At 42.0% G+C, this 11951-nt stretch overlaps 1 long non-coding RNA gene across 1 annotated transcript in view; it reads right to left on the reverse strand.

Moving 5' to 3' along the window:
• The window catches only part of LOC135485890 (uncharacterized), a 119946-nt gene extending 117229 nt beyond the window's left edge, over window positions 1–2717 (reverse strand). The window contains exons 1-2 of the long non-coding RNA XR_010446649.1: window positions 2579–2717; window positions 2028–2139 (exon numbers count right to left, since the gene is read on the reverse strand). This is a non-coding gene — a long non-coding RNA (uncharacterized LOC135485890). The remainder of the gene's footprint in view (window positions 1–2027; window positions 2140–2578) is intronic.
• Between the last annotated feature and the right edge of the window lie 9234 nt (window positions 2718–11951).

Here is an 11951-nt window from a genome sequence, read left to right on the forward strand (position 1 = left end):
CAGCAACTATGTCACCCACTAGTCTTGTTCCCTTTGGTGTATCATGTAAACTTGCAACTTGCTACCAGGAACCGTGTCCCCCACTAGTCTAGTTCCCTTGAACGTCCAAAGCAGTTCGGTATTCATTCGTGCCTTGGACCTATACTTCCGATCGGGAATTCTAAAGTCATTCCAAATCTTGACTCATGTTGCCCATCGTTTCCTAGAGCATTCTAACTTGGCACACAAAGAGTTCTTGATGAGTACTACTCCATGATAGCTTAACTCAATTTTTTTGAAAATGGCTTATAACTCGTTTTGCGATAAAACTCTTTACATGTGGTGTCCACGTAGTCATGGTAATGGTAGTGTCCTAGTAGTCAGATTAGACACCTATTGCAAATACAGGATCGGATTCTAGCCCTTTTGGCAAGAACTGAGTGCCAACTCAGACCCCACTTCGTTTTGCTTAAAACTGCGCCAACATCGTTCAGCAGCCGATTCTACATTTTGTACAGTAGTACATAAAACATTATAAAAACACGGGTTACCACTGGTTAGCGGAGGGTGGACACCAGTGTAAAGCACTTATATTAAATATCCATTCATATTTTCACTTTTATTTCCAGGCCAGGTGTTTAGTTCCTTCCCCGCTGAGGAGGACGACATGCCAGCTCTATGGGACAAACTTATAGCATGCATGAACAGCTAAATCTGTGCCATAAAGAACAACAAGCAGAAGCTGCCGCAGTTATGCCCTGAACAATGAGGTGGTCGCACAGATTTTAGTTCCAACACCATCAATAGGCGGCGCGCTCACTACAAGAAGGCTCAAATTCTGTTATTTCTGACCGCAAAATACCCGACTTCTTTTCATCCAAATTCAGCCAAACTTTACCTTTAAGACTCAAATCTGAAGAGGTACACATCTAGGACGACAATTCTGCCCTAGGTAAAGCGCATCGCACTCTAAAGCACTTTTTCTGTTTGGAAGTTCAATGCTAAATGTACACACCATTTTCCCGCGCGTTACGTCATAAACTCGGCGCCCTACGTCAACAGAACGTCTTTGCGTCATAGGGCATGCGCTGTGCCGCTTTTCGGGCCTCTTCCGGGTCTTATAGTCACAGCGCCATCTGGCGTAATAGTTCTGCCACCACCTCATTCACCAGCTCTGCATATGAACACCTGGATTTCGTAGATGATCTGCTGTTCGTGGAGGACATTTCTTTGTGTGGGGTCCAAGCTGCTGCTGCTGACATTTTGTCACTTTTGAGTGGTGGTGTTCACCTGACCAAAATGTGTGTCATCATCCTATTATAACTGTAGGAGGACATGCCAGCTCTATGGGTTAAGATTATATCAAGTATGAACAGCAAATTCCGTGCCATCAAGAACAACAAGCAGAAGCTGTCGCTGTAATGCCCTAAACTTCACCAGCTCTGCATGAGCACCTGAATTTCGTGGACGATCTGATTTAATCTGCTGTTCGTGGAGGACATTTCCTTGCGTGGAGTCAAAGCTGCTGCTGACCTTTTCTCACTTTTGAGTTTTGGTGTTCACCTGACTAGAATGTGTGTCATCATCCTTGTATTACCGTATTCCCGCACATTTAGCGGGCAGTTTTTTTCACTACTAATCGGCTCACTTTTACCGGCACTAACATTTACCGCCACGTCAAATCGAAGTTTGATGAAATAATGATGAAACATTGTGGTCAGGATGAAAAACTCCTAAATATTTGTTTTGTGGCATGTTTGAAATTACACTTCTTTTGTACATTCTTGCCCATGGATTGCACTCTAGCATGCTGATGGGATTTGTATCCCACTCCACTGGGATTGTATATCCCACTGGGATAATACATGCCTGTAGATCCCAGCGGGATCCCACTGGGACTGGGATCCCATTCTTGATCCCACTGGGATCCCAATTGGGATCCCAGTGGGATGGCCAAAAATCCCGTAAATGTTTCCCACTGGGATCCCGATAATTTTTTCTATGGGGAAGCTTTACGTAAGAATTCTAAGGCAAGCTTGTGAACTTACACGCTTTTGTTCTCTCTTTTTGACAACATTGCTTGGTTTAGCTTCCAAATGACGTGGCTGGTTTGGAAAGAGGATAGCCGGAGTCACGTTTTTCTTCTTGCGCCAGCGACCACTGTGAATGGAGAGGGAAATGGAAATGAATCAACAACTGAGAGGATTCTATTTTGAATATGCCCTGCTACAGATTGGCCCCGCACCCAGCCCACGCTGTACCTGGCCTGGACTGGCATTGAGTGAGCAGGGGTAGGCCGAGGCCTCAAGTATATCATGCCTTTTGGTGTGCTCAGTGACAGTGCAGGCCTCCTAGTCCTACAGTGCCAGCTTGGGCTATGGTGATACAGTCAACACAACTTTGCAACAAAAAGCATGATAGTCGGCTACGCCTAGTAGCCAGTCACATCTATCTACAGGGTAGGCCTCTAAATATATAATGCATGTGCATGACACACGACACAGACTGTACACAATCAGCATCACAGCCTACAAAGACTTGGCCCAATTTATTCCACTCAAGGACAGAAAATCATAGACGATTAGGATGCACAAATTACCGTTTCTCATCTCCGAATATCATAGGTGGAGGAATTAAATCACTGGCACAGAAATGCCTTGAACATATCACCGATTATCTGTTCCCAGTTGCAGGTTCGACGAATCCAAGCCGAGAAAGCTGCACAAATTTCACCCACGCACGCCTAATTGCTTGATCAACAGGGAATGCAAACGTTGATATCCCGAGCTGTGCATCGCTACGTTCTTGCATCCCCAACAACTATGGGCCGTGAAAACCGCAAAAAATCTGTACATGTTTTTGTAAGCGGTCGTCGCTCGCGCAAACTTGTCTTGCATGTTTTTGTGAAAGAGGACGTCGGAGAACGCGGTCGTATTGTAGCGAAATTCCTCTGTTGATATTTACGTTGTGCACGTGCTTCACGCGCATGGCTCATTTGAATATTTACGTGACCTGTGACCTCATCTTTTGGATATTTGCCATGGTCATAGATTTGCGAAACTTCCGAACAGTGTCAATATTTGCATTTTTACGTACAGAAAACGTAAGTATTTTAATAGAAACTTATAGGTTTGTGTCTTTTCACCGGTAAGAATATGTGTGTGTATGATTTTTGTCCCTTTGTACAAATTTCATTGTGTTTTTACGGGTTTAACATTTGACAGTTCGCACCGCTGTTTATGGAAATGAGGTAGAGTGTTCATTCTGTCTTTTGACTGAAATTCGGGTCAAAATTGTAGGGGTTTGAGTACTTCTTAGTTATTTTCACCCTTGGGGTTAAATTCTTATCATATTCAGATATTGTTTCTGGTCTGGTTTAATTTAATGAATACGGTTTCCCAATTTATATGAGGTTTGTTTCTGGTTCACGATCTTCAATGTTGACATTTCGTCGATGTAAATTCAGCGCATTGATCCTCGCGCTGTGTGAGAAGTTTAAAATAGTTCTTGGTGTAATCTGAATATATTTCATTAGGTTGACGAAGTGTTTAGATACTTATTGTAATGTCAGTTTGTGACCTGGGGTGAGAATTTCGAGGGTTTTTGATAGATGATACAAGTATTTTGGGCGTGAAAGAGTAGGCTCTCTTTCTGTGTTACATTCAGTGTGTAAGTGTACATTTTTACGTGACGTCACCAAGGTAGTGCGGTTTTAGCGTCGGCGGGGTATTTAAACTGGTTGATGACGTCGCGCGGGTTCTGGAACAGAGGTCCGACTCGGTACGTTTCGGTGAGAGCGCGTTGTGCGGTGTTTGGGTTTATTTAAATCGGGAACAGAGTTTGAGGGGGTTTTGAGAAGATTCTTTGGATTTACCGAGTCGTTTTAGCAGAAATCGAATAGAATTGCCTTTGGTATTTGTACCATTTTGTAAATGAATTTGTATATAATGAATGATGAATCTTGTCTAAATAATTGAGATGAAATATGAAATATTAATTACCAAGATATTTTAGTCCCTTGTTCTTATTCACGTGGTTTAGTTTAGTGTTTTGTGTTCTTTTAACGAACCCCAACTCTCTCGCCTCTATATAGAAACTGGTGAGATTTTATTAATTCCCTTAATACGGGTGGTGGCAGCAAAAACTCTAAAAGGCCATCCAGTGACAGTCGCGACGCCCTCTACGGAATTAGCGAGAGTTACAACTTGTAACGAGCATCCCTCATATGAATATTGTCTCTGAAAACGTACGTACACTGTTCGTTGCAAATCGTTCCATCTGGGTAACTCCATGTCCTGTTTCGATGTAGAACGTAAGGTCTCTCAAACTCCTTGGACGGCTTGTCCCCTCTAGTCGGTACTAAAGGCAGTTTCTCTCCATCGCCATCTTCATGGCTATCGCTGAGGCAGCTTGCTTTCCCTAACGCCTCGGCAGGGGTAGTCTTTGGTGCGCACGAGGAGAACTCCTTCTCCACAGGTCGGGACTCATCCCCCTCACCTACATTACTGGCCATGGACGATTCCAAAATCAAATCGCCTGGATCTTCGAATTCCTCGCTCACCACAACGGTAAGTTTCTGGGTATTCCCCGACCGAAACTCCTCTTCGAATTTTGCGAGCTCCTCCGCAGGTTCTGCCGACATATCTCTTGCCAGAGTCTGAGCTCTTCGGTGCCGCTGCTCGTGGAGCCTCAGCTCCACACGTTGAGTCTTCGGAAACTTCTGCTGGCAATACTGGCAAGATAGTTTGCCCCACTCAGGATGTTCCTCGTCTTTATGCTGCATCAGCTGCGCTCTTGTCGCAAATTTTCTTTGACATCCGAAACACTTGAACTTCGTCATCTTTATCCTTAAAATAAATAAATATATACACACATCAGTTAATGGAATTGCAATTAACTTTGAACACATTTTAAACATTGCAAACCCGTCCAATTTTAACATCCGGTCTCATGACAGAAGCTACCCATTCCCCAAATCTTTGAGGAACACTCTTGTTCCTTCCGCTTCGTCGGCCAACACCGGTGTCCTGTTCATGGACAATCGAAGATTTCTCTCCAGTATCTTTACCCAACTCTGAACTAGATTCATGACCTACTTCAATATTTTCACGGGCGTCTACCGCGCCAGCGTCCGTATCTACCCCTTGATTTTCCTCAATGATTTCCGGAGTAGTATCCTTGGATACCTCCCCCCTCCCTATAATGATGTCTCCTCCTGGAGACTCTTCTCCTGGAGTAACCTCCACCATTTCATTTATCTTCGGGAGCCAAGCTTTGAAATCACATCCCTTATAGGGCTTCAAACGGTCATAATGACAGACTATAGGACTAGCTTGAGGTGATTTCTGAAGTCTGTACACAACGTCGTCAATCTTTCCTACTACGAGAAACGGACCTTTCCAGTGACACTGAAGTTTGGGACACACCCCTTTCTTTCGTGCAGGATTATATACCCAGACTACATCACCAACAGAATACGCGGATCCGAATCTTTGTCTATCATAATATCGTTTCTGACGCTCAGAATTTTTCTTAGTTTCATTTCTCGCCATTTCATGAGCTACATGAATATTTTCTCTCAGGGTTTCTACGTAATCAATAGGCTTTACTTGATCAGCATTGTCTTCGATAGGAAAACCTGTCACTAAGTCTAGAGGTAACTCAACCTCCCTTCCCAACATCATTTTGTTCGGCGTTTGACCAGTCGTGTCATGTCTGGTTGCCCGATAAGCCATCATAGCAAAGGGAAGGCACTCTTGCCAGTCTTCTTGGCGCCTAATCGTCTTTGCTAAAATAGCCTCTATGGTCTGATTCATTCGTTCGCATTGTGAATTAGATTGAGGTCGCATCGGACTTGTCCTAGTTTTCTCTATTTCAAGCATTTCACAGACTGCCCGAAATAACTTAGACTCATAGGACGCGCCTCGGTCACTGTGAAGTTGTCTAGCACAGCCGAATCTGCACAAAAACTCTCTAACAATTTTATTTGCAATAGTCTCCATTTCTTGATTAGGGATAGGATAGGCCTCAGCCCACTTAGTCCAGCTGTCCGTCACTAAGAGAATAAAACGGTTACCGTCACCCTTACTAGGAGGTAAAGGTCCTAGAACATCTGTACTAATCCGCTCTAATGTGTTTCCCACCCGATACTGTTTCAATTCAGCACGTCTTTTCTTACCCGGTCTCTTTCTCTGAGCGCAAATATCACACTGTTCAACCCAAGTGATAATATCCCTACTCATACCAGGCCACCAAAACCTTTGTTGTGCGAGAGGCAAAACTCGTTTTGCACCGAAATGCCCTGCGGTTTTAGAAGAATGCAGATCACGGAAAATATCTCGGCGGTATTCGTTGGGTGGAATCATTTTCCAAACGTAAGTTTTCCCGTCGACAGATTCCCAGTTTAATCCTAATACACCTGCTTGGAACTTTAACCTATCCCATTTGGCCCAATATGCCTTAGACAAAGCGTTTTGACTGGAAACATTTTTCCAACCCGGCCTCTCATTTAAGTTCTTTTTGGCATTTAGTATCCAAGTCAACTCTTGGTCTTCAGATTGTTTCTGAGCTAACATTGTCGGGGTCCACTTGTCAGTATCTTGGCTAAATTGCACTGTTTTGCATTTCTGATAAGATCTGGAGGAGTGTTCTTTAACACTATTCGCCTCAATTTCGTGAACTGCGTCTCCTTTCAATCTGGTAGTGTCACTCAGACACCCTACGTCACTACATAGTTCAGATGATGTGCATGACTGATCCAGGGAGAAACTGTCTTTACCGTTTTTCGTCTCCGTTGGCAAAGCCATTACGTCACCTACGTCACTATTGTCAATATCTTTTGACAGAGCGGTGTCACTTTGACACCTGCGTCTCTCAGTCTCATCTTCGTATCGTGACATGCATGACTGATCCAAGGGGAAATGGTCTTTACCACTCTTCATCACCTTCGGAGAAGCCATGACGTCACCTACGTCACTATTGTCAATATCTTTTGAGAAAGTCGTGTCACTTTGACACCTGCGTCTCTCAGTCTCATCTTCGTGTAGTGACATGCATGACTGATCCAAGGGGAAATGGTCTTTACCACTCTTCATCACCTTCGGAGAAGCCATGACGTCACCTACGTCATCAACATCAACATCTTTTTGGAGAGTAGCGTCACTTTGACACTTTTGTCTCTCAGTCTTAACTTCCTGTTGTGACATTCATGACTGATCCAGGGAGAAATGGTCTTTACCATTTTTCGTCTCCGTTGGCAAAGCCATGACGTCACAACTTAAATCAGTCGTGTGGTCAATCTCCGTCACTTCTGTCAGCTCAACAACTCTATTAACCAGAATGTCCCCATACCCCATTCTGTCACATTGTTTACAGTTTGTGCACGGGATTCTACTTAGTCCGTCAGCGTTCCCATGAAGACGGCCTGCTCGGTGTTCAATTTTATAGTTGTAGGTTTCTAACACTTCCAACCACCTAGCCACTTGACCCTCTGGTTCTTTGAAATTTTATCTTTATATCAAAACAGACGTTGGGTGGCGCTCGCGCTAACTTCCCTCACATGTTTTTGTGAAAGAGTACGTCGGCGAACGCGGTCGTATAAAAAACAGACGTTGGGTGGCGCTCGCGCAAACTTCCCTCACATGTTTTTGTGAAAGAGGACGTCGGCGAACGCGGTCGTATAAAAAAACAGACGTTGGGTGGCGCTCGAGACGGGTCATCCTATTTAGCGTCCAGTGGCGACCAGTGGCGTCCAACGCGAAATAATAGGGTGTATATGGTTAAAAATGTTTTCAAGCTCCTAAAACACTTTCAATAACAATATTTAGAAGTCTGGTGGAGTTTGCAAACCTAGTTTTTGAATAATCATCACCAGAAAACGATCTTAGTATGCCAACCTGATGCCAGATCCCGATTCCGCTTTTTCTATAAACCCAAGGAACGGCAGCTAAAACAAACATGGCGTCCAGTACTTTTGCTGGACGCATACTAAGATCGTTTTCTGGTGATAATTATTCAAAAACTAGGTTTGCAAACTCCACCAAACTTCTAAGTCTTGTTTATTGAAAGTGTTTTAGGAGCTCTAAAACATTTTTAACCATATACACCCTATTATTTCGCGTTGGACGCCACTGGTCGCCACTGGACGCTAAATAGGATGACCCGTCTCGAGCGCCACCCAACGTCTGTTTTTTTATACGACCGCGTTCGCCGACGTCCTCTTTCACAAAAACATGCAAGACAAGTTTGCGCGAGCGACGACCGCTTACAAAAACATGTACAGATTTTTTGCGGTTTTCACGGCCCATAAACAACATAATAGTTCGGCATTTTTCATTGAATAAATGTCATCAAATCGGGTCAATTACATGCATGACATGCCTCTTGTACACAAGCGGCACACAATAGCTTGACCTGGTTTGAAGGGCTCTCCCTGCACTGACGTCACGGCCGAATTATGATGATTTCCGCTTGCTTTCTTAAGAATTTCTTTTTCTGCTCGTCCGGAATTTCATGCAAATAAAGTTGCCGAAATATTGACAACGACGACAAAAAATGAATTATCAAATGCCATTCATTGATGTTTGATACTTCTCATTGACAAAATGGTATGCTGTATGACTCTTAGTGACTCTACGTCGACATTGGAGAGCTCTGATGTCCCTATGTTTCTTTCTAATAAGCCCCCCTTCTTATAGCATTTTTCATATGGAAATTTACTTCTCCTTCTCCTTTAGAATTAAACCGAATTCCTCTGTAGATATGAACGAATCTGTTAATGCTTTGCTAACTAAATCATTGATAGTGTTAAGTTTGGAAATGGCCAACCTACCTATCTTCTTATGCTTTCTATTTTGTTAAGAATGTTCTTTTTCTCCCAACTTAATAGAGCTGACAAAACAAGGGCACTTCCTATCGTCAAACCACCTAAAGCTAAACGTATCGGCGCCGTGATGACACCAGCTAATGCTGAAATACCAACAGAGCCTGCCGCCACAGTGGCCATATCAAGGAAATGATTAATGCCAGCAATCACGTGAAATGCTTTCTTGTATTTTGAAAATATCCTTCTTCTGCATTTTATCTCCTCCTCCAAGAACTTATAAACACCACTGATTTGATTGAGTCTGATATCCTGAGGTTTCAAGCTTTGGTCATTCTGTTCATACTATTATTACTCAGATTATGATTGCTCAAGTTTGCATAAAGTGTATTGCCTTCTTAGAAAGTGTATATTGCGGTGGTAGGAATGTAGGTAATTCTAAGCTATTTTGACCAAAGACCTTACAGGTCTTTTGCCCCAAATTAGCCTACAACCCCAAAGAACCAATCCACCGCAATATACACTTTCTATCATTCATGAGATTCCCAGTGAAGCGTTGCAATGAAATGGTCAGTGAAATGGTGAGGGAATACTAGAGTTCAATGGGTTAATGTAATCATGACTTACTGTATTCCAACAGAAAGTACACGTCAATAGCTTTACAAGGATACATCATTGCAAATATCCGTTAAAAAATAGCAGAGAAATGAACCCTTGAAGTTCGCACATCTTGACAGTCCCAGCGTATTCCAATAAATGCTGTAGGCCTACAAGACAGCTGTTACAGTGATTAATCATTGTTGCTTGAATCTATTGAAAATATTGTTGACAGAGTCTGCATGTACATGGTAACATATGTTACCAAACAATACTCACGTCCCAAAGTATTACAAAGGTCTATTGTTCGTTAATGCGTTTATCCGACAGAATTTCGAGAAATTATTTTAACGACGCAAAAATAATTTTCAGCGCTGAAAATATTTTCGAAAATTCTGTCGGATAAACGCATTAAGACACAATAGGCCTTTTCATGTCTTTGACAAGCAAAAATAATTAATGACTGCAACATCTGATATGGCCATTGTACAACTGAATATCACTATGGTTTAAAGGCAAATGTTATTCTGATGAAATATCTTTCACCAGATTTAAGCGCTGTGTGACACATCATAAGTCTCTAATAATGGAAGGATCCAATTTTTCAAATCCTGGCACATCCCAGCAACAACAGTTTCAGCCGCAAATGCAGCAACAATCACCAATGGAAACGTCCAATTCGCAAGTTCTGCCCGTGACCGATAGATCACAAACATTGGCACACTTTTATGAAAGTTTACTTTCGATTCGAAAGCTTCCAGGCAACTCAAACGACATTTTGAGGGATCTCAGGAAGGACAGAAATCGATTGCTAGACAAGATTAAAAAGAAAAAAGAACGTATGGAAAAACTCTCCTTTGAAATTCTCAAAGACCATCAGGAACTTCAATCGATTGAGAAAGAGATCGATTTGAGGAAATCAGAAATCATGAAGGAAGACTTTTAACACAGGTTAGTGCTTTTTCCAATCTTTTATTTGTAGATTCATGTATGCTCCGCAATTGTACAACCGTAACCACAGATGTAAGCCTCCTGGTATTATTCTTGCACAATGCTGTTATTGATTCCATGGAGACATGATGTTAACGTCACACTTCCTCCATCTGGTGAGATTGTGCGTAACTGAAATCTTCATTCATCTTGCAGACAACCACTGGTAGGCCCTAGTTGACGACGACTGTGTCCATTCACATGTACCCTGGTGTGCCCTGGTGACACTGATTTTGACAGACCACAGCCGTGATGGGAATGCCAATTACATTCAGGAGTGGTCCCTACTGATTATCTTTGCGGATAACTCTCTTTAAACCAACATTTGAAAATAGATTTCATGTAAATTGATAGGATGACATGAGGATATCTTTCAAAATCTTTTAGTCTAGAATAAAACAGTCCTCTGGTAAAGAAGTGTGTTGTGTGTTGTTCAGTTCTTCATGAGCTAGGTGATGACGTCATGGGCGGGAATTTTTGAACTACCGGTAGTCAAAGATACATGTAATTCTGCTTAAAGGGATTAGATGCGGTGGTTTATCTGTGTAGTAAGGGGAATGATGTACCAGTTTGACACCATGTGGCGCCACCTGTAGTATTTCTATTTACTGTGGAACCAAGTGGTTTTTAGAGGCCTTAATTTTGCCTGGAAAATGTAACATAATTTTACTAGTAAATAAATAGAAAATGGCAACAGGATATTTATTAAATACCGAAAGGGCACATAAGATTCCACTTGGTTTGAAAGCTGAGAGGCAGCATCATATCATTACTCATAACCCCTCATCTGCTAACCCCAAAGAAACACTGTATGTTAGAATACCGGCATTGCGAGAGAATACATTCTTTGTACCTAAATCTCTTTATCTGTCTGCTGATGTAACCATTTCTGGTGATTCTAAAAATAGTGTTGTAAATAATCTTGGTAGAAACCTGATTTCAAAGATGGTGGTTAAGTGGGGAACAGAGCAGATATTTGACCTTGACGAATACAGTCATTATTCTACATTTAAAGATCTGTGGCTAACTGGAGAAGAAAGAAATGATAGAGTTTTTCAGGGTATTCAGTCAAAGAATCTTAGAGAATTAAGATCAGGAGTCGCTGAAGCTGATGTCACTGGAGAAACAGCTAATGAAAAGACTTTAAAGAAAGTGTTTGACAAGAAGTACAAAATACCGTTAGATTTTGAACTATTCCATCATCATGCTCCATTTTACAAGTTTCCAATTCAAGAAGATGTGATTATTGAAATAACTTTAGCACCAAAGGAGGAAATCATAGTCACCACAACCACAGCAAGTATGGGCTACAAACTAGAGAATATTTGTTTTGAATATGATACCGTAGCCAACAAAATGATTGCTAATCAACTGAGTAACAAGTACAATTCTGGATTCTCAATATTTTATGATTGGGTAGACCATTTTAAGACAGTCAATGTTACTGCTAATGAAACACTAATTAATGAGAACATCAACTTTCCAAGAATGTCTATTAAAGGATTATTATTACTATTTGTGTCTGACTATGTAGATGGAGCTAGAGATTCAGAGAAGTTTGAAA

Source organism: Lineus longissimus, chromosome 4, assembly GCF_910592395.1.
Source record: "Lineus longissimus chromosome 4, tnLinLong1.2, whole genome shotgun sequence".
In the NCBI taxonomy this organism is placed as follows: Eukaryota; Metazoa; Nemertea; class Pilidiophora; order Heteronemertea; family Lineidae; genus Lineus; species Lineus longissimus.